The sequence below is a fragment of the Urocitellus parryii genome, chromosome 11 (genome assembly GCF_045843805.1).
Source record: "Urocitellus parryii isolate mUroPar1 chromosome 11, mUroPar1.hap1, whole genome shotgun sequence".
NCBI classification, from domain to species: Eukaryota; Metazoa; Chordata; class Mammalia; order Rodentia; family Sciuridae; genus Urocitellus; species Urocitellus parryii.
The window spans coordinates 59127439-59148469 of record NC_135541.1 but is presented as its reverse complement, the minus strand read 5'-3'; the positions used below and the strand labels follow the sequence as shown (position 1 = coordinate 59148469).

The 21031-nt window shown below is 37.2% G+C and overlaps 1 pseudogene; it reads left to right on the top strand.

Annotated features, from left to right (window-relative positions):
* Positions 1–6062: 6062 nt before the first annotated feature.
* Positions 6063–13583, top strand: LOC113197313 (cytochrome c oxidase assembly factor 7 pseudogene; annotated as a pseudogene).
* Positions 13584–21031: the final 7448 nt, after the last annotated feature.

Below are 21031 nucleotides of genomic sequence, written 5' to 3'. Positions count from 1 at the left end.
TCACTATTTGCAGATGACATGATTCTATACATAGAAGACCCAAAATGGTCTACAAAAAAACTACTAGAACTAATAAATGAATTCGGCAAAGTGGCAGGTTATAAAATCAACACGCACAAATCAAAGGCATTTCTGTATATCAGTGACAAAATTTCTGAAACGGAAGTGAGGAAAAACACTCCATTCACAATATCCTCAAAAAAAATAAAATACTTGGGAATCAACCTAACAAAAGAGGTGAAAGATTTATACAATGAAAACTACAGAACCCTAAAAAGAGAAGTAGAAGAAGATCTTAGAAGATGGAAAGATATACCCTGTTCATGGATAGGCAGAACTAACATCATCAAAATGGCAATATTACCAAAAGTCCTCTATAGGTTTAATGCAATGCCAATCAAAATCCCAATGGCATTGCTTGTAGAAATAGATAAAGCAATCATGAAATTCATATGGAGAAATAAAAGATCCAGAATAGCAAAAGCAATTCTGAGCAGGAAGTGTGAATCAGGTGGTATAGCAATACCAGATCTCAAACTATACTACAGAGCAATAGTAGCAAAAACAGCATGGTACTGGTACCAAAACAGGCGGGTGGACCAATGGTACAGAATAGAGGATACAGAGACTAATCCACAAAGTTACAACTATCTTATATTTGATAAAGGGGCTAAAAGCATGCAATGGAGGAAGGATAGCATCTTCAACAAATGGTGTTGGGAAAACTGGAAATCCATATGCAACAAAATGAAACTGAATCCCCTCCTCTCACCATGCACAAAAGTGAGCTCAAAATGGATCAAGGACCTAGGTATCAAATCAGAGACTCTGCTTATGATAGAAGAAAAAGTTGGCTACGATCTACATATTGTGGGATCAGGCTCCAAATTCCTTAACAGGACGCCTATAGCACAAGAGTTAACAGCAAGAATCAACAAATGGGACTTACTTAAACTAAAAAGTTTTTTCACAGCAAGAGAAACAATAAGAGAAGTAAATCGGGAGCCTACATCATGGGAACAAATTTTTACTCCTCACACTTCAGACAGAGCCTTAATATCCAGAGTATACAAAGAACTCAAAAAATTAGACAATAAGACAACAAATACCCCAATCAACAAATGGGCCAAGGACCTGAACAGACACTTCTCAGAGGAGGACATACAATCAATCAACAAATACATGAAAAAATGCTCACCATCTCTAGCAGTCAGAGAAATGCAAATCAAAACTACCCTAAGATACCATCTCACTCCAGTAAGATTGGCAGCCATCAGGAAGTCAAACAATAACAAGTGCTGGAGAGGATATGGGGAAAAGGGTACTCTTGTACATTGCTGGTGGGACTGCAAATTGGTTCAGCCAATTTGGAAAGCAGTATGGAGATTCCTGGGAAAGCTGGGAATGGAACCACCATTTGACCCAGTTATTGCCCTTCTTGGTCTATTCCCTGAAGACCTTAAGAGAGCTTACTACAGGGATACTGCCACATCGATGTTCATAGCAGCACAATCACAATAGCTAGACTGTGGAACCAACCCAGATGCCCTTCAATGGATGAATGGATAAAAAAAATGTGGCATGTATACACCATGGAGTATTACGCAGCACTAAAAAATGACAAATTCATGGAATTTGCAGGGAAATGGATGGCACTAGAGCAGATTATGCTTAGTGAAGCCAGCCAATCCCTAAAAAACAAATACCAAATGTCTTCTTTGATATAATGAGAGCAACTAAGAATAGAGCAGGGAGAAAGAGCAGGAAGAAAAGATTGATATTAAACAGAGACACGAGATGGGAGGGAAAGAGAGAGAAAAGGGGAATTGCATGGAAATGGAAAGAGACCCTCATTGTTAAAAAAAAAACTACATAAAAGAGGTTGTGAGGGGAATTGGAAGAAAAAACAAGGAGAGAAATGAATTACAGTAGATGGGATAGAGAGAGAAGATGGGAGGGGAGGGGAGGGGGGATAGTAGAGGATAGGAAATGTAGCAGAATACAACAGTTACTAATAGGGCATTATGTAAAAAGGTGAATGTGTAACTGATGTGATTCTGCAATCTGTATTTGGGGTAAAAATGGGAGTTCATAACTCACTTGAAACTAATGTCTGAAATATGGTATGTCAAGAGCCGTGTAAGGTTTTGAACAACCAATAAAAAAAAAAAATAAAAAAGAAAAAAAAAGAAAAATACTTCCAAAAATTCATATTTTAATTTTACCTAGAATGTGGAATAAGGTAAATGGGAGAAGAGAAGAAGGGAAGGAAGGAGAGGCAGAAAGACAGAGGCTCAGAGACATAGAAACAAGTGGAGGGAGACAGATTACAGAGAAATATACTGCATGTTTACAAACATTCACATCCACCAGTGTCTTAGTCTCTTCGGTTCCTTGAAGTTTCCATAACAGAATACAATAGACTGTGTGGCTTGTAAACAAAAGAAATTTATTTCTCACATTTCTGGAGATTGAGAAACCCAAGATCAAGGTTTTGGAAGATTCATTATTTGAAATTGGAGGATCCACTTCTTCAGAGATGACAATTTTCTCAGTATAAATTCACCTGTTGGAAAGAACCATTGCTCTATCCTGGGCCCCTTTTATAAGGGCCACTAATTTCATTCACAAGTGCTCTACTCACATAATCTGGTCACTTTTCAAAGGCCCCACCTCCTAATACTCCCATCTTGGGGGTGGGGATTATAAAACTTAAGAATTGGAAGGAGGGAGAGGAGATAGAATTCCTTGTAAATAGCAAGTAGTTTTAGTATTAAAAATAAAATTCTCTTTTTCCTTTCTAAAAATAATCATAAAATCACTTGGTTCTTAAAATTAAAGAAAAGCATTCAGATTCCACCAGACCAGTGAACATCGATCGATACAGGTATACACAAATTAAAAGATGAAAAAAATGGTAATAGAAAATGCATGCAAATAAGTAAAAGTTTATCCTACCATTTGAAGTTTTACTTTCAATTCAGTGAAAAATATTGGTTGTAGGAAATACCATGACATACTGAAAATATGGATTCACATATTCTCATGTAGGACTTACATGAGAATCTTCAGTCCTGTATAGATAGTTCCATTTGGTTCTGATCAACATATATGAATTCCTTCTCAAAAGCCCAGCAAATCATCAACGTTCTAGTTTACTAAATCTGCTGAGAAGTTTCCAAGAAACCTGAGTCAAATGTTGAAAGAATAATATGGGTCAACATGTGCTTGTTATTCTCTTTCTAGAAAGTAAAAAATTTAAAGTCCCTTCATATTTTATATTATTTATAAAGTCCTCACTTCTTTGTGAGTCTAGCAAATCTAAGCTCTACCATAGATGGATAAGAAATAAAGTTACAACTGACAAAGAATGACATGATTTGGACAAAAAACATTCAAAGTTTTTCATTACTGTTAATTGAATAAATGTTTAGACCATATCTTTTGTGTTTTGTTACAGAGTCATGAATTGAGGAGACAGAGGTAAACAGAATAAGTATGGCTACTATCCTCACAGAGTTTCTAATAAAGGAAACACCTTAATATTTGTAAATTATGACTAATGTGATGAAATATTTGTAAACTATGACTAATGTGATGAAACATTTGTAAATTATGATTAATGTGATTCTGATTAATGTGATGATAGTCATACTATTTTTCTCTGACCTTTTTTCACTATCCAACAGATTTTTTACACACATAAGACATTTATTATGCTAAAGAACAGATTTTCTCCTCCACTTTTCCCAAACACTAAAATAGCATATGGCTTAATTATTTAGCACACAATATAAATTGGTATACATAATCAGTTATCCCTCAAACAGCTGTTTTAAGTCTCAGTTTGGGAGTCCTTAAAAACTTACACTCTTAAATGATCTTTATTGATAAAATTATCAATGAACAACAAAAGAAGTCACTTCAGAAAAATCGTAGTGTAAAAGATAGGACTTTTGTAAGGGAGATTCTTGATTTGCCTCTCTACATCTAAGCTAGAGCAAGGAGTCTCAAGTTCCTTTTTATTTATGTTAATACTGCTAGGGTTCCTAGTTTGAATTGATTATTCTAAATTTACTATTTCAACATTCACCATAGGGCCTCCTTTTAAACAGCATGTCAAGTGGAAAGAGTGTGAGTAAAGAAAACAAATCCTGTTGCAAATTTGAAATGCAGAAATGGCAAAGCTGGCCATGAACTTAGCAAGGCTGAATAAAAATACAGGAGGTGGACATTGCAAATATTCAATTTCCAAGAGGCAATCAGAGTCAACTGAGGAGATAAGATGATGTCTGGGACAGAAGCCCTTCAGAATGGGTAGAGATCTTGAGATGCATGAAAAATTTCATGGTAAATCACCATGTGCTCATCTAATATTAAACTGGATATATCAATAATTACCTGAGAGAGTTTCTCAATTCTGAGTGTCTTTTAAGCACAATTTAAAACATGCTAAAATTTTCCTTCTGCACCAATCAGCTTTTGGTTAATGTGAACTTGGTTTACTCTTTGCCTGGTCAAACAAACCAAAGCAGGATCTGAGCAGCCAATCTGTCTATATCCAGACTTAATGAGAAAGAAATCATTCTAACACAACTTTTAAAACCAATCTACTATTTTTATTGTTCTGCTTGTCTCTTAACTATAGTGCAAAGGATTCAATAATGGAAAAGGTTGTAGAGCAAGCAACCCCAGTGTTATCTGCACACTGTTATCTGTCCTTGGACTTTGGGCAACGTGCAAATTATTAAGATTACGGGGACTCTTGGAAATGGACTAAATATATTTTGCATTATGAAGTAGGCATGAACTTTTGGGGATTATAGGCAGAGTATTATGGTTTGGTTATGAGGAGTCTCCCCCCACCCAAAGCTCCTGTTTTCAGGAGGTAAAATAATCAGATTACTAGAGCTGTAACCTAATTAGTCCGTTCTAGATTGAGTGTACTAACTGAAGCCCCTTCCCCACACCCTTTTTCTCTATAAGCAAAGCAGGACTCCTCTGCCCCATCCTTCTGTCTTACCTTGGGCCCAGAGCAATGGAGTCAGCCAATCATGGACAGAGCCTCTGACATCCTGAACCAAAAAAAGTTTTTCTTCCTCCAAGTTGATCTTATCTGGTATTTTGGTCACAGTGATTGAAAAGCTGACTAACACAAAAATATTATGTTGTTTTCCTTTGTAAAATATTTTGGTGAGCCTTTGTGGCTTTCAGAATGGTACAAAATTCATTAAGACCTGCCTGGGCTCTACTGGACTCTCCGGACTCATCTTTGACTGCATCCATCCAAGCTCTAATGACACAGGATTATTCCTGACACTTGATGCTTTTACACATGTGCGTACCTTCGTATAGATTCATCCCTGGACTGTTTCCTCTATTGTATCCATTCTATAGTCTGTCAGACAACTACAAGAATCAGTTCAGATGTCACCAATGGAAATAGTGGTCATTTAATGATATCATAAATGGCATATAACACCTTAAAGAAAGAGTACTGTAGGACACCATATCCCCAGAATGTCCCTTTAAATTCCCAGGGACCTGGCTAATTCAAGGGAACAAAGAAAACACTCAGGCCAGAATTTCTAGATAGTGATATATTTGAAGACACTGACTTTCTCTCACATATGCTAGGAACTAGGGCAAATAAGTGTCACCTATAGACAGCTGCTTTTTTTTTTTTTTTAACATGAACACCAGGACAGCTGCTCTTTGGCTTGTGATCATACAAAGAACAAAGCAAGTTAATCAAGATAATGTTTATAATGTCACTGCTTCTTTAGCCTAACTTATAAAACCCCTCTCCCTGTAATAATTTTGTGGAACTGAGGGCACTGTGGAATGGATACATGTTCCTTGTCCATCCAGCTACCTCTGGACAAAACACCCTGAGAGAGAAAAGGTGTTCTTTTCTGGAGCAGCATCATTAGGGAGACAAGGTGCCATTTGAACAGCACAGGAACATGACGGACAGAGGTGCTGTCTGTTCATCCTGGTGCCACTGAACACTTCCAGGAATAGTGCCGTGAAGGAGAGGAGATGCTACTTGGTGAGTCACCATGAGGGAAGCAGGTACTCCAGTCCAGCCATCACCTCTGGACCTTCCCCTCAAGCATCTCCCAATAAATCTTATACCTCACCACTCCCATCCCCAGGTGTCTTCCTTGGTCTCCTGGCAATCTAGCACAACTGGGCTGCAGATTACAGTGAGCAATCATAAAGTAGAAATCATAAAGTAGAAATATTATTCCTACTTTATATGTAAAAAAAAAATTGGTCCCAGAGAGTTTAAATGATGTTCCTGAATGTGAATCAATCAAAGAAAGAATATAGTCATGTTAATAAGTGTCATGCTAAGAAGTCAAGGGCAAATTCATTCATGTTTAAGACTGATAGCTGTTATTAAATTAATAATACCCAATATAGGCTTCAAATTCTCATTTTGTGTTTTAGTCTTATGAAAGGAATATTCGCCACTCAGTTGTCATAGCTTAATGATTAATATATGGCTTTTAAAGCTAGGAGATATTAAAAGAAGCTTAGCAAATATTTATTAAAAGGGAAGGAAGGATCAGTATTTCACATAAAGACGATATTATGTTACAATTTGTATGGCTGATTAGTGCAGAAAAATTGAGCACCTGTTTGGAAGAATACAAAATGCAGGGATCAGGAGCCAACAGATGTTTTTTCTATTAATGTACAGAGCCCACTCATTAGCTAAAGCTCTCTTTCACTGCCAGATCTTTATGCCTAATGATTTCACCAGAAACCTAAGAAGCTACTATTTGCCTTTCATTATTTATGGTCTTAGTAAAGCTGAACTCAAATGAAGTGTGGACTTCCCATTGAGGAACTTCATTTTAACCTAGATATCCGGCTGAGACCACTGGTATAATGCATTTTGAGAAAGCTGTAAGGCCCAATGAAATTGTACTGATGCTTTAAGATATTACAGAATAGGTGTATATTTGAGTGCTTACAGTAAACCTGCAAATTATCTCAACCTTTAGAGATAGTAAACTGCTTTCCAAAACTTTATAAAAGCTTTGCAAATATTAGCAGGCTTACATGTATAACATTCTATGAAATAATTCAATAAGAGTAGACAATATCAAATATTAATATCACACATATTTTATCTTTGTGGCTATCTTTGTGATTAGTAAAGAAATGAAATAAAAACAAAAGAGCTAAGTGATACATCAAACAGTGTTTGATAAAACTAACAGTCTAGATTCTGAAATCTAATTCAGCCTTTGCCATTGTAAAATTCTGTTTAAATACTACTCATAAAATATAGGTTGAGAGAAACTGGGATGAATGGAAATAATCATTGTAGCCATTCTTTTAATATCATTGGCATGAAACTATGTGTAGTAATAATTTAAAATGTGATTTAGACATGTTACTATATCTAGTTTCTCATTATTTATTTCATGAATTTCTTCCTCTTATCTCAATTGTACTCACCATGCTTTTCATGGATTATTGGGTTTCCCTAACCAGTTTTTAAATTTATCAGTTTTCCTTGTTATGGTTTGGATGTGAGGTGTCCTGCAAAAGCTCACATGTGAGACAATGAAACAAAGTTCAGAGAAGAAATCATTGTGTTATGAGAGCCTTAACCCAATCAGTGAATTAAACACCTGGTGGGATTGAGTGGTAACTGAAGGCAGGTGGGGTATAGCTGGAGGAGGTGGGGCATTGGGGCATGTGCCTTTGGGGTATATATTTGTATCCAACATGTGGAGAGCGTGCTCTCTCTCTCTCTCTCTCTCTCTCTCCCTCTCCCTCTCCCTCTCCCTCTCTCTCCCTCTCTCTCCCTCTCTCTCCCTCTCCCTCTCCCTCTCCCTCTCCCTCTCTCTCCCTCTCTCTCACCCCCTCCCCCCTCTCCCCCCCTCTCTCCCCCTCCCCCTCCCCCCCTCTCTCTCCCCCTCTCCCCCCTCTCTCCCTCTCTCCCCCCTCACCCTCTCTCTCCCCCTCTACCTCTCTCTCTTCCCCTCTCCCCTTCTCTCCTCCTCTCTCCCCCTCTCCCCCTCTCTCTCTCCCCCCTCTCCCCCTCTCTCCTCCCCTCCCCCTCTCTCCTCCTCTCTCCCCCTCTCCCCCCACTCTCTCTCCCCCTCTCCCCCTCTCTCCCACCACTCCCCCTCTCTCTCCCCCTCTCCCCCTTTCTCTCCCCTTCTCCCCCTCCCCCTCTCTCTCCCCTCTCCCCCTTTCTCTCCCCTTCTCCCCCCTCCCCCTCTCTCTCCCCTCTCCCCCTCCCTCTTTCCCTCTCTCTCCCCCTTTCCCCCTCTCCCTCCCCCCCCCTTTCTGATCATCATGTGCACTGCTTCCCTCCACCACATTTTTCCACCATAATGTTCTGCCTCACCTCCAGCCGGAGGAATGGAGTCTGTTGTCTGTGGATTGAGACCTCTGAAATCATGATCCCCTCTTGTACTGTGCTATTCCTTGGGTCCTTTCCTCATGGTGGAAAAAACAAACTGACTAAAGCATTCCTGTTTTATTTATTTTCTGAATTGTCAAATTTTTTCCTTTATACTCTCTTTAGGTAGGAGTCATTCTTATGTGATAGGAAGCCATTTTCTTACTTGTTTTCAGCTCCCTGAGTGTATCATTTTGGGCTTCTTCCTCTGAGGTTTTGGAATGAGTTAATTTTTGCCTTTCCTGCAAAATCTTCCCTTGAGTCCAGAGTGCTTTCAATAATTTTCTTTGTTCTGTATTTTCAGATTTCAATGGTTAAATGCTTAATTTAATAATTTAAAATTTCATCTACTTGAGTGATTTAAATACTTAAGGTCTTGAATTTGCTCTAGAGTAGCACTTTGGGTACTTTTCCTCTTTCAATATTGCATAGCCTCATTTTTATTTTCTCTAGTGTGAAGTTGAGATTTTATTTCACATGCAGTAGTGATTTAGGTGAATATGCTAGATAATTTAGTTTTTCGATGTATACAAATTTTAAAGTATTAATTTTGTTATTGAACCACCTGGCCTTTGTGTGTGACTTATTTCATTACTTGAATCTTTTATAATATTTCAAAACTATTATTTCTATCTAGTTATCTGTATGCTTATAACACCTTTTTACATGAATATTTAGGGTTGTGTATTCTGTTAAAATGATCCATGACTAATATTGTAATTGTGATCCACACTTACTGATACATTACCTGGATTAATGATTAGTCTTGAATTATCCTTTGTTTGAAAGTTAATATAGTTTCTTTTGCTTTTTCTTTCTACTTGCCTTATAACCTTTATCATTCCTTTGTATTTTGATCACCTGTGTCATGAATTTAGGTTACCTTTTCAAAAAAAATTGTCAAAATATTATTTTTAAATCACTATGAAAACATTGCTGAGCAATAGGGGAAATTAACCTATTTAGTTCTACTTTTATAATGGACATAACTATTTTCATTTCAAATTTCCTTTTTCAAAAAGTACTCTAACATCTTGTTTCTTTATAGATTATATGTTCTTAATTGTATCTACTCCAATGATTTACATGATATGTGTCATGCTTTATAATATGTCGCTAATCATTACACTGATTAAAAATTAAAATATTGTAACTTCTCTGATTATCAAAGTCAAGGATGCCTTATCTGACTTCATGAAAATGGGAATTTATTTAGTTTTTCTTCTCCTTCTTTTATATTTGTATTTGTAAATACAATCTAAGAAATTTAGCATATATTATTTAAACTGAATTATTATTTTTGCTAATATATGTGTTTTCATTTAAGAAGATTTTTGATAGTTACAGTGTTTCAAGCAATATTTAAAATAATTATTTGCAATATTTTGGATTGAAATGTTATCTAAGCTTATTGCATTCCTTTAATAGCACAAATTCCTCAGGTTTGTGTTATAAACCTTTACTTCTCTAATGACTTGTGCATGCGTTAAAGTATTTCTTTCCAAGAAACATGTTTTGGGGGCTGGGGATGTAGCTCAAGTGGTAACGCGCTTGCCTGGCATGTGCGGGGCACTGGGTTCGATCCTCAGCACCACATAAAATAAAGATGTTGTGTCCACCAAAAACTAAATATAAAACTAAAAATAAATATTTAAAAAATTCTCTCTCTCTCTCTCTCTCTCTCTCTCTCTCTCTTCTCTCTCTCTTCTCTCTCTCTCTCTCTCAAAAAAAAAAAAAAAGAAAAGAAACATGTTTTGGGGGTACATTATCTGCACTTTGACTTATATATCTCTTTCAAATTTCTGTAAATTAAATATTAGTCCAATATTTCCTAGCAACTTCACTACAGAGGGAGAATAAAATGTTAACACATCCTGATTACTTTTTTTTTTTTTTGTAAATAAAGTGGTTTTCTTTCCATCTTTCTTTTTTCTATTTGGATGTTTAATACTTTTTTCTTTTATGTCCTCCTACATATGAAGGGCAGATAGACAAAAGTTTTTCAAAGTAATAATAATTAATTATTAATAGATTTTATATATTTGTAAGTTTAACCTGTAATAGGATCATGTCTTCTACTTCCCAATGGCATGAACCTCTTATATTATGAACTTATCAAAACTACAGGGAATCCTTATTATATCATTTGCATATCAATTTGTATTAATGTCCTCATTTGCATATTATTATTTATTATTCTGTCTAGGTTCATAATAAAACGAATCCTATACTGTAATTCTTCTTCCACAAAGAAGACAAACAAGTCAGGACAATTCAGACCTTCCTTAAATGAAAAAAGATCCAAGAGAGTTCCACAGCACACTTCTTTTCTCCCTAAACTTCACCTTAGGAAGTTTCTTTAATGCATCTCCATGATTCTTCCTAGTTGCCCAATCCACCATTATCCAGGAAAAAGTACTTGCAAAAAAAAGACTATTCTTAGTGACATTACATTTTTAAGAATTTTAATATGTGTGCATACATTATTAATAGATGTTTTTAAAAAGGAGTATGTTCCATAAGACAAAGAGGACACAGAAAACATATAAAGATCAATAACAAGTAACAAGACTGAAGTAGCATTAAAAAGTCTTCCACAATGAAAAGCTCAAGACCAGCCGGATGTATTTTCAGCTGAATTCTACTAGATCATAAAGGAATAATTAATGCCAATCACCTTCAAATTACTCTGTGAAATTTAAAGGGGGGAACACTCCCAAATTCATGCTATGAAACCAGTATCATACTGGTACCAAAAGCAGATAAGAACACATTAAGAAAACTACAGACCAATATCCCTGATGAACATAGATGCAAAAATTCTAGATAAACTATGAGCAACCCACATTCAAAAACACATTAAGAAGACTATACACCATGATCAAGCTGGTTTCATTGCATAGATGCAAGGTTGGTTCAACATACATGCATCACAATAATCAATAAATGTAATTTAATAAATGTAATTCATCACATAAACAAAATTAAGAAAATAAAATCATGTGATGTACTTAATAGATGCAGAAACAGTCTTTCACAAAAGTCAGCATTCATTCATGTTAAAAACACTAAGAATCTAAGGGTAGGAGGATCTTACCTCAACATCATAAAGGCTATATATGACAAAAGCCTGAAAAGTAAAAACTGTAGACATTTCCTCTAAAATTAGGAACAAGACAAGGATGTTCCCTCTCATTTTTCCTATTCAATATAGTACTTGAAATTCGAGTCAGAGCACTTAGTCAAGAGAAGGAAACTAAAGGGATATAATAGGAAAAGAAGAAGTCAAATTAACTGTTTGCAAGGACATGATCATATACTTAGAGGACCCAAAAAAATCCCACCAAAGGATTTCTAGAGCTTATGGACAAATTCAGCAAAGTATAAGAATACAAGATCAACCAAAAAAAATCAATAGTTTTTCTGTACTCCAATAATGAACCCACTGAAAAAGAATCAGGAAAACAATATCTTTCACAATAGCATCCCCTGCCAATAAAGTACCTAGGAATAATTCTAACTAAGAAGATAATCATTGACAAAAGTGCCCAAAACATACACTGTAGAAAAGATAGTCTTTTTAATAAATGGTAGTAGGAAAACTGGATATCCATATGTAGAAGAATGAAACTGGATCCCAATCTCTCACCCCACCCAAAAGTCAATTCAAAGTGGATCAAAGACCTAGGAATTAGAACAGAAACTCTGAAGCCTATAAAACAAAACACAGGGCCAAGGCTCTGGCATATATGTACAGGCATCATCTTCTGTAACAAGACTCCTGAAACTCAAGAAATAAAACCAAAAATCAATAAGTGAGATGGCATCTGCCTAGTTAAGGAAATAATTAAAAGCATGAAATAATTAAAAGTTTACAGAATGAGGAAAAAATTTTAGCCAGTCTGTCTTTTGATAGAGGATTAATATCAAGAATATGTGAATAACAACAACAAAAAACCACCCAATCATAAATGGTCAATGAGATAAACAGACATTACTCAAAAGAAATACAAATGGTGAGCATGGTGGCACACACCTATAATCCCAGCGGCACAGGAGACTGAGGCAGATGGATTGTGAGTTCGAAGGCAGGGTCAACAACTTAGCAAGGCCCTAAGAAACTTGGTGAGACCCTGTCCCTAAATAAAATACAAAAGGATTGGGGATGTGACTCAGTGGTTGAGGGCCCTGGGGTTCAATCCTCAGCATCAAAAAGAAAAAAAAGAAGGAAGGAAGAAAGATGGAAGGAAGGGAGGAAGGAAGGAAGAAAGGAAGGAAGGTAGGTAGGTAGGAGGGAGGGAGGGAGGGAGGGAGGGAAAAAAGGAAGACAGGTGGCAGACAAATATATGAACTATTCAATATCCTTACAAATTAGGGAGATGCAAATCAAAATTACACTAAATTTCAGTTAAGTCCAGTTAGAATGGCAATCATCAAGAACACAAATAATAGGGAGTCACGCCGGGGCTGGTGCACTTCCAAGATGCGGAGCAGGTGAAGTCATTTTTGGAGAACATGGAGGTGGAGTGCAACTACCAGTCCTATCACGAGAAGGACCCAGAAAGTTGCTATCGGCTGGTGGACTATTTCGAAGGGATCCAGAAAAATTTTTATGAGGCTGCCAAGATGTTGAAGTTCAACTGCGAAGAGAACAAGCACAATGATAGCTGCTACAAACTGGAGGCCTATTATATGACTGGAAAAGGTGGATGAGCTCAGGACCTGAAAGCTGCCTCGAACTGCTTTTGGATGGCATGTGAGAAGCCTGGAAAAAAGTCTGTGGAAGCATGTCACAATGTCGGTCTCCTGGCACATGATGGCCAGGTCAATGAAGATGGCCAGCCCAACCTGGGGAAGGCCAGGGACTACTACCCAAGGGCCTGTAATGGCAACTATGCCTCCAGTTGCTTCAAGCTTAGTGCCATGTTTCTTTAGGCTGCCCCTGGCGTTCCCAAGGATATGGGCCTGGCATGCGAATACTTGGTGAAAGCCTGTGACCTGGGCCATGGTTGGGCCTGTGTCTATGCTAGCCGCATGTATAGAATGGGGGTTGGTTGATAAGGATGAGGCCAAGGCAGAGATGCTAAAAAATCGGGCCCGACAGCTGCACAAAGAGCAGCAGAAAAGTATGCAGCCCTTAACATTTGGGTAATGTGGCCCACTCTTCCTCCCAAGCATCAAACAGCTTGAGGCTGGAACCTTCTATTTCTGAGACCTGATGCAGCCCTTAAAGGTCAACCTGCTGGAGCAGGAGAACTTGGGACTTAATATCAGTAGCTCTGGTTACCTAAATCCATTTGCTCCTGAGTGTCACCTACTGGGATGTGGCCTGCAGTGAGTGTGTTCTGTCAGTAATCTTTTATGTGGGCTGTGTTCTGTGAAGACTCCTACATTGATGGGATCTTAATTTGGGAACTTTTGGAGCTCTGTGAAAAATAGGAGCCAACTAGAGAGCCATAAAGATTTGTGTGAGGGACTGGAGGGCAGAATACCAGGAAGTTAAAAATCAGCAGCCAGGGGCCTGAAAGAATCAACTGCTGCTATCATCATCATCCTCATCTTCATCTTCATTTTAGTTGGGGGGGGGGCTTGAAAATCAGAGTGTCTTGATTTACATAATAGAGTTTTAAGGAGATAAGAAAAGTTAAACAGTCACGACTGCCACCCTCTGACTTATGTAATTGTTGGTGTGGGCTTTTTGCTTTCAGATTCAGATCTTTCAAGAAGTTAATATAGATTAGAAAAGCCATGCAACATGAAGGTTAAAGGCTCGTGTTGCTAATAATGAAACGGAAGCCCGCCTTGCCCTAGAAGAGACATTCACAGTTAAAATCTTGCATCCCTGGGCACTCACCTCATGGAGCTTCTGAGGGCATTCCCAGAGCAATTCCAGCTAGTAATTCGTAAACAAAGACTTTGTGACATATTTTGCCTACTGATACTGAGCCTTTTTCACTGTTCCTGTGAATAAACTATTTTGATTGATTTGTTAAAAAAAAAATAATACAAATAATAATTAATGCTGGTGAGAATGTGGTGAGGAGTACAAGTTTACATTGTTGGTAGGGTGGCAAATTGATATAACCACTATGGAAATCAGTATGGAGTTTCATCAAAAGACAAGGAATGGAATCACCATGTGACCCAGCTGCTCCACTTCTTGGTATTTACCCAAAAGAACTAAAGTCAGCATACTGTAGTAATATATGTATACCAATGTTTACAGCAGCACCATGCACAACAGCCAAGTTATGGACCCAGCCTAAGTTGGATAGACAAATGGATGAAGCAAATGGGGTGTACATACACAATGGGGATTTACCCAGCCGTGAGAAGAAAGAAATTATGTAATTTTGTGGTAAGTGAATTGGAACTGGAGAACATCATACTTTTTGCAAAAGTATCTTATCAGAAATGTTCAACAACTGAGCAAGAAGGAGAGAGAAAAAACCTACAATGAGTGCATTCACTTTCTACAGCTTTGAACTGCTTCCTCAGTCCACCTGTAATCCTATTCCTTAACTGAAAAAAAAAAAAAAGCCAGACACAGCAAACCAAGGGTCAGATGTTTTCTCTCATATGCAGAAACTAAAGAGAAAAAAAAAAAAGGAATCTCACAAAAATAGAAGGGAGACCCGTAGAGTAGAGGAAGAGAATCAGAAGTGGAGGAAGCAGGGGCGAGAGAGAGGAGTTCCTGGGGAATGAGATTGATCAAAATTATGTTATGTGCATATATAAATATATCACAATGAATATCAATATTATGAATAATTATAGTCCACAAGTAAAGGTCACAAAACGGAGTGTTTGTGTGAAACTTAATCATAACAGGGTTGAAATTAGCCTGAGCTTCTTGCTAAAGTAAGAAATACATCTGCATGGCATCAATTGCTACTTACATCATGGAATAAACTGATTAAGTGTTTCTTTTTTACCATGGGTCAGAGACAAGATTCAGCGTGATTTGTATGCATTTATCAACACTGTTCATTGATGAGAAAAGTTGATGATTTGCACCTAATCATCGACTTCCGGACGGCTTTGCCGTTGGAGCTGATTATGTAACAAAAATAATTCTTCCCGTTTATGTTTGATCAAATGTAAGTACTCAAATTTTAAATGTATTTTGTTCTAATTCTTTTATGTTAATTTTTATATTTGTATTTAACCTAATCTACCTAAAACTCATATAGATAAATAAATATGGAACTAATTTTTCCATATAAAATTGTTATGAAAATATTAAAATATCCATCATTTTCTCAACTGCCTTAACGCACTAAATCTAATAGATACCTGATATAGTTAGAATATCTCAGGAAATTCCATTGTATTTCATTATTCTTGGTTATTCCTGTATCATATACAGGGTCTATTTTTACTTGAAGCTAACCGCATATAACATAAGATAAGCCATTTTAGAGCATGTGATTCAATAGCTTTTAGTATATTAAATATGTGACCTGTGTTTTGCTCTTATGGTTTCAGATGATTGGATGAGGCCCACCCATATTATCAAGGATAATCTCCTTTAATTCACCTAATTGTGCATGTGAATTAAACGTATAAAATGCTTCTCAAGGCTTTTTAAAAGCAAAAGTATCTTATCAGAAATGTTCAACAACTGGGCGAGGAGAGAGAAAAGAACTACAGTGAGTGTCTTTATTTTCTACAGCTTTGAACTGCTTCCTTGGTCCACCTGTAATTCTCTCACTTACCTGGGATGCACCTGAAATACTACTGGGGGCACAGTGGACAGATCATCTAAAGGAATATCCTTATTGTCCTGTCAATTCCATTCAGATTTTCAATTCCTTTCAAGTTTTCAATTCCATTCAGCCTTTAGCAAGGACGTGCCAGCAGTTGAACACTTTAGGAGTGCTCACTTCCAAATGCCATGCACTGCTTTAAACATCATCATATTAAAATGTTTACAATAGTTCTTATTCCAATCTATGATGAGCTTGTCAGTTCTTTCCTTTCTGCTATTGCAGCTCAGTGTTAAATGGAATTTAAAACTTGCATTAGTTGTGTTATATAGAGTCTGAATACTATAGAGTAACGCATCAGATTCATTAATGAGGAAGCCAAACATTTAAAAATCAATGGGGTAATTCTTGCTAAAATTAATTTGTAACAATGATTTTGATATTAGATTGTTGCATTACTTAATAGATAATGCAAAGCACATTAATGGCTGTTACTCTGAGTAGTATTCTGGGAAGAAGACTACTTTCTCAGAGAGTTCATGGAGGACCATTTATCACTTGAAAGTAAGAGTATATTTATATTTGGATTCATCTTGACACTAAGAACAGACAGGAATTTCATGGAGCTGTCAGTCAGATTAGGAGGTTGTAGTATTCTCCTTGTTGAATCTTCCCACTGAATGAATGCACCTTGTCCTCCAAAGGGTTGCAGAGCCCTCCAACTCTGGCTTGACCAATGCTGGCAGAAACTGGCTAATGCCCATCCTAACTTTATTACCCTTCCTTCTCAGAATAGATTCTAATATGAGCACAGTGTCACCTGAGATAAAAGAATATATTGCCCCATAGTCCTTACAGCTTCTGAGAACCCTATGACTAAATTCTGGCCAAAGGACCTCAGAGGCATTTTGGAGAATTTCAGGAAAATTGCTTGACAAGACTCATCACAGCCACTTAGAGCTCATTATTATCCCTTATGCCTTTCCCTGCTGTGGAAGTGGCATGATGGCTGAAGTTCCCCCAGCTGTTAGGGTCATGTGCTGACACTGAGGAAGGAAGAAAAGAACCAAGGACTGCATCATGAACCTGAGCTGCCACCATATGAGCTCTGGTTCGCATAGTTCCCATTTTCTTTTACAAGAAAGTAAAATAGCTTTTGTCTTACATAAGACAATGTCGCTTTGGGAGTTTTCCACCTGTTATCAAATCTAATCAAATTAATGCCTCAGTTAAGCAAGCACTCATTAATAGTCAGTTCTGAATCATAAATTTAGTTTCAGTCAGCAACAGTAGTATTGGTTAATAAATTAAAGATTTTTAACCAAAAAGTATTAAGTAATTAAGGAGTAGACTGAATACCTGAAAGACTTCCGGTATTTCCCTACCTAGTTGGAAACATTTTCTTTCTTTGCAATCAAATCATTGTGGACAGGGATTGGATGAAATGGTGAGAGGTGGGGGTCAGGGGTCGGGAGGGGAGTTGGTGTTTTTGTTTTTATCCCCGACAAAAGTATGTAGATGGTACTATCAGTTCCAAGGAAAAGAGGGGCTGGGTATTCCAGCCAAGCTTCCTGAACTTTCTTCTTCCCATCTGCTTCCTCCACTCCTCCCATGGCCTTAGCCAGCATGTCTAGCAGGAGATGAGGCACAACAAGGAATCCTAGGCCAAGTTTTCCCCTGGTGCAGGGGGGAGCTGAAGTACATACATGCTGGGAGATTGAGTAAATTCATTGAGCCACGTACAATAAACCCTACGTTATGGGTAGTAGGATCCAGGTTTCTCACTGTTAGAGAAAACATCTCATAAGTTTGCAAAGAAGAAAGGGTAAACTAAATCCTATATGGTAGTAGGTTACAATTGGAGGCATCTGTGTGAATTCAGTTTTAAATAGATATAGAAAAGATTGTGTGTGTGTGTGTGTGTGTGTGTGTGTGCACGTGTGCGTGCGCACGCACAAACACACACACACACACTAGCATTTCTTCCTTTTTGTATCTATCTCTTGGAAAAGCTCCTATTTGGCTAAAAAGATCTTACTATACAATCTTAATCCCAATCCTGGGATCACATATAAATCTTGGGTCATTTCTCATCATTCAGTAGAAATATTAGCACTTTTGTTTATAGTTTTATCCTAATGTCCACACACATAATTTATCCAACATCCTGGACTCTCAGATATTATCTTCCATTTCTATAATGGCCTTTTCCACCATTTCACCTCTTGGTTAATACCACAGACACCTCTGAGATATAAGTCATGAGAAAACAGTATCACCTCTGAAATCTTAGGATTTCTGATTATAATCTCTCTGGTCATAATCTCTTACCACTTGATTCAAGTTCTGTCAATACCTTACCCCCTTTCTCTTATCATATCTGATTGGCAAAGCTCCAAATTGAATAAACCAAACTGCACACTGTCTCCACACCTGTGCCTAAGCAGTTGAACATCACTAAGGAAGCATCACACTTGCCTTGCCTACTGTTGCTACAAATTCCTGACCACCACGTTCGACCCATCACTAAGCAGTGTAAGATCACATTTTCTCTGAGTCCTAAATTATTCTCTCCAATGACTATAGGACAATTTTTCCTCTCCCCTCTAAATGTTTTCTCATTTCTTTACTTTTCCCAAATATTCATATTTCAAATAAATTAACAATTTTTAATCAAAGGACTATCATAAAAACAGATATTTTTAAAATATATATGATTAAAGCTGATAAATATTGAATGATTATTTTATGCCAGGCACTATTTAAGATGTGTTTTTGTATCTGTTTATTTGTTATTCTTAACAGCCCTGTGAAGAAGGTGCTATTTTTTGCTGAACTTATAGACAAATAATGTTAAACTTCATAAACTTGTTCTTTATTAAATAAACTGCAAACTTTACTTCAATGTAGTCATTTTTTTTCAATAAGCTCATGCTTCTAGCTCTTAATATATATGTCTTCCTTCACTCCACAACTATTTACTGAGCAACTACTATGTAGCAGGGACTATACTAGACAATGAGGGCACAAAACATTTATGTTATTCATGTTGTTCAAAGTCTAATAGTGGAAATGGGTATACTGTAAGATTAGGCTGGTCATAGACCAAAACATAGGTCATCTTAAGATCTGCTGACTAAAGAAAACCTTCAACCTTTGCCTACTCAACATCAGTTTCTTCTATGGCCTACAAATTCAATTTACCATTCTATCAGTGAGCCATAGTCGGATCATAGGGATCTAATTTAAGATTGACATTGTCTCAGAATAATTTTTTTAGTTATCTGATCTCTTTTCTGGAATTTACCTTCACCCCTCCTTTCAACCTTTTTGTCACTCATTGAACCTATCCACTCTTGTCCATCTTGATGGCATGAGAGTCTAGGCCTATTCTTGATCATCAAGAGTTAATCCAAATGATAGCTTGGAAAAGACAGAGCGATGAGTTCAGGTCCTGGCCTTACCATACATAATCTATGTATGTCAGGCTCCTGAACTTCTCTTAGCCCAGTGTTTTCATATTTATCACATAGTTTTTATCCCCTTGAGATGGACTGGTCATTTTTCCTCTTTCTCTGCCCAAAACTATGTCCAGTAGGCTGACACCAATAAACTGATTCCCTAGAGCATCTCACTATTGGCCTGTTGTAGAGCATTAATAGAAAATCCAGAAGACAGGAAAGAGAGACGCTGGATTATTTCTCTCCTGAAATCTCCCCTTTTGTACCAGGAAGTTCAGGCAGTGGGTGAACATGACCAGACTTCAACTTTTTGTCAGGCCCAGCTTCCTCCATGGCTCCAGGTTTCATCTGACTTTGGTGACATTTTTCTTATCCCTGCATGCTCTCTTGAGTCATAGTGGTTTGCCACTGTTGCTGAACTCCAAGATCCTCAGCAATGTTTTTGATCCCCTTAATCCTATCACTAACTTTGTTACAGTCTTTTCATAGAACTATTTGAATGGAATTCTATTTTCTACCAAAACTCAAGGACACAGGAAGATTAGAAATAATAGGTGCAAATTGCTTGCTTACTAGAGTTCCTTACCACGACGTACACAGCTATTGATAGCAGGTATTATAATGAAAACCGTTAGATTACCTTTCCATGATTTTCAGTAAAGCAAAATCTCTCTCCAGAGGAAGATTTTGAGGCTCATTTTCTTCTCATATATGTGAAAAAGATTTGATATCTCAAAAGTATCTAGATATAGTACTAATATTTCATGACACCCAATAGTTTTTTATACAATTTCACAAAATGACATCTAGGCCAGTTTAATAGGACTACTTGTATACATCAGTTGAGCATTGAGATACAGACTATTGATAGAAGGTTTCAGGACAAGAATCTGTTAAGTGCTTATACTCCACGAAATGTAAAATTTGATTGGTATTTATTGGAATATTAGTTCTGAAGCACGTATAAGTTAAATAAACCCATCCTCAAAATTCTAAGAGTGGTTTTCCAGTGGTCAAAAGCACCCTAAACCACACAGATGAAAAAAAGCTTTAGAATGCAGTTAGTAGAACAAGCTACTACATAGCTTCTGGTTAACAATAAACCCACATATTCATCTAGTGCTTATAATATATATAAACTGAAAATCAGTTCCCATGTATTTTAACTCACCATAGCCTATTTTTTCTTTCTCTAATTTTATCCCTGATCACCCTTATGACTCACTACAGTGCTCTCTCTCTCTCTTTCTATCTCTCTCTCTCTCTCTCTCTCTCTCTCTCTCTCACACACACACACACACACACACACACACACACACACACATACACACACAGTTCTGATGAGGCCATCCAACACAGAATAGTTTAAAAATAAGAAAAGTTATTGAGTGAGAAAAGAATGGAGATTTTTTACACTGGTTGTATTTGCT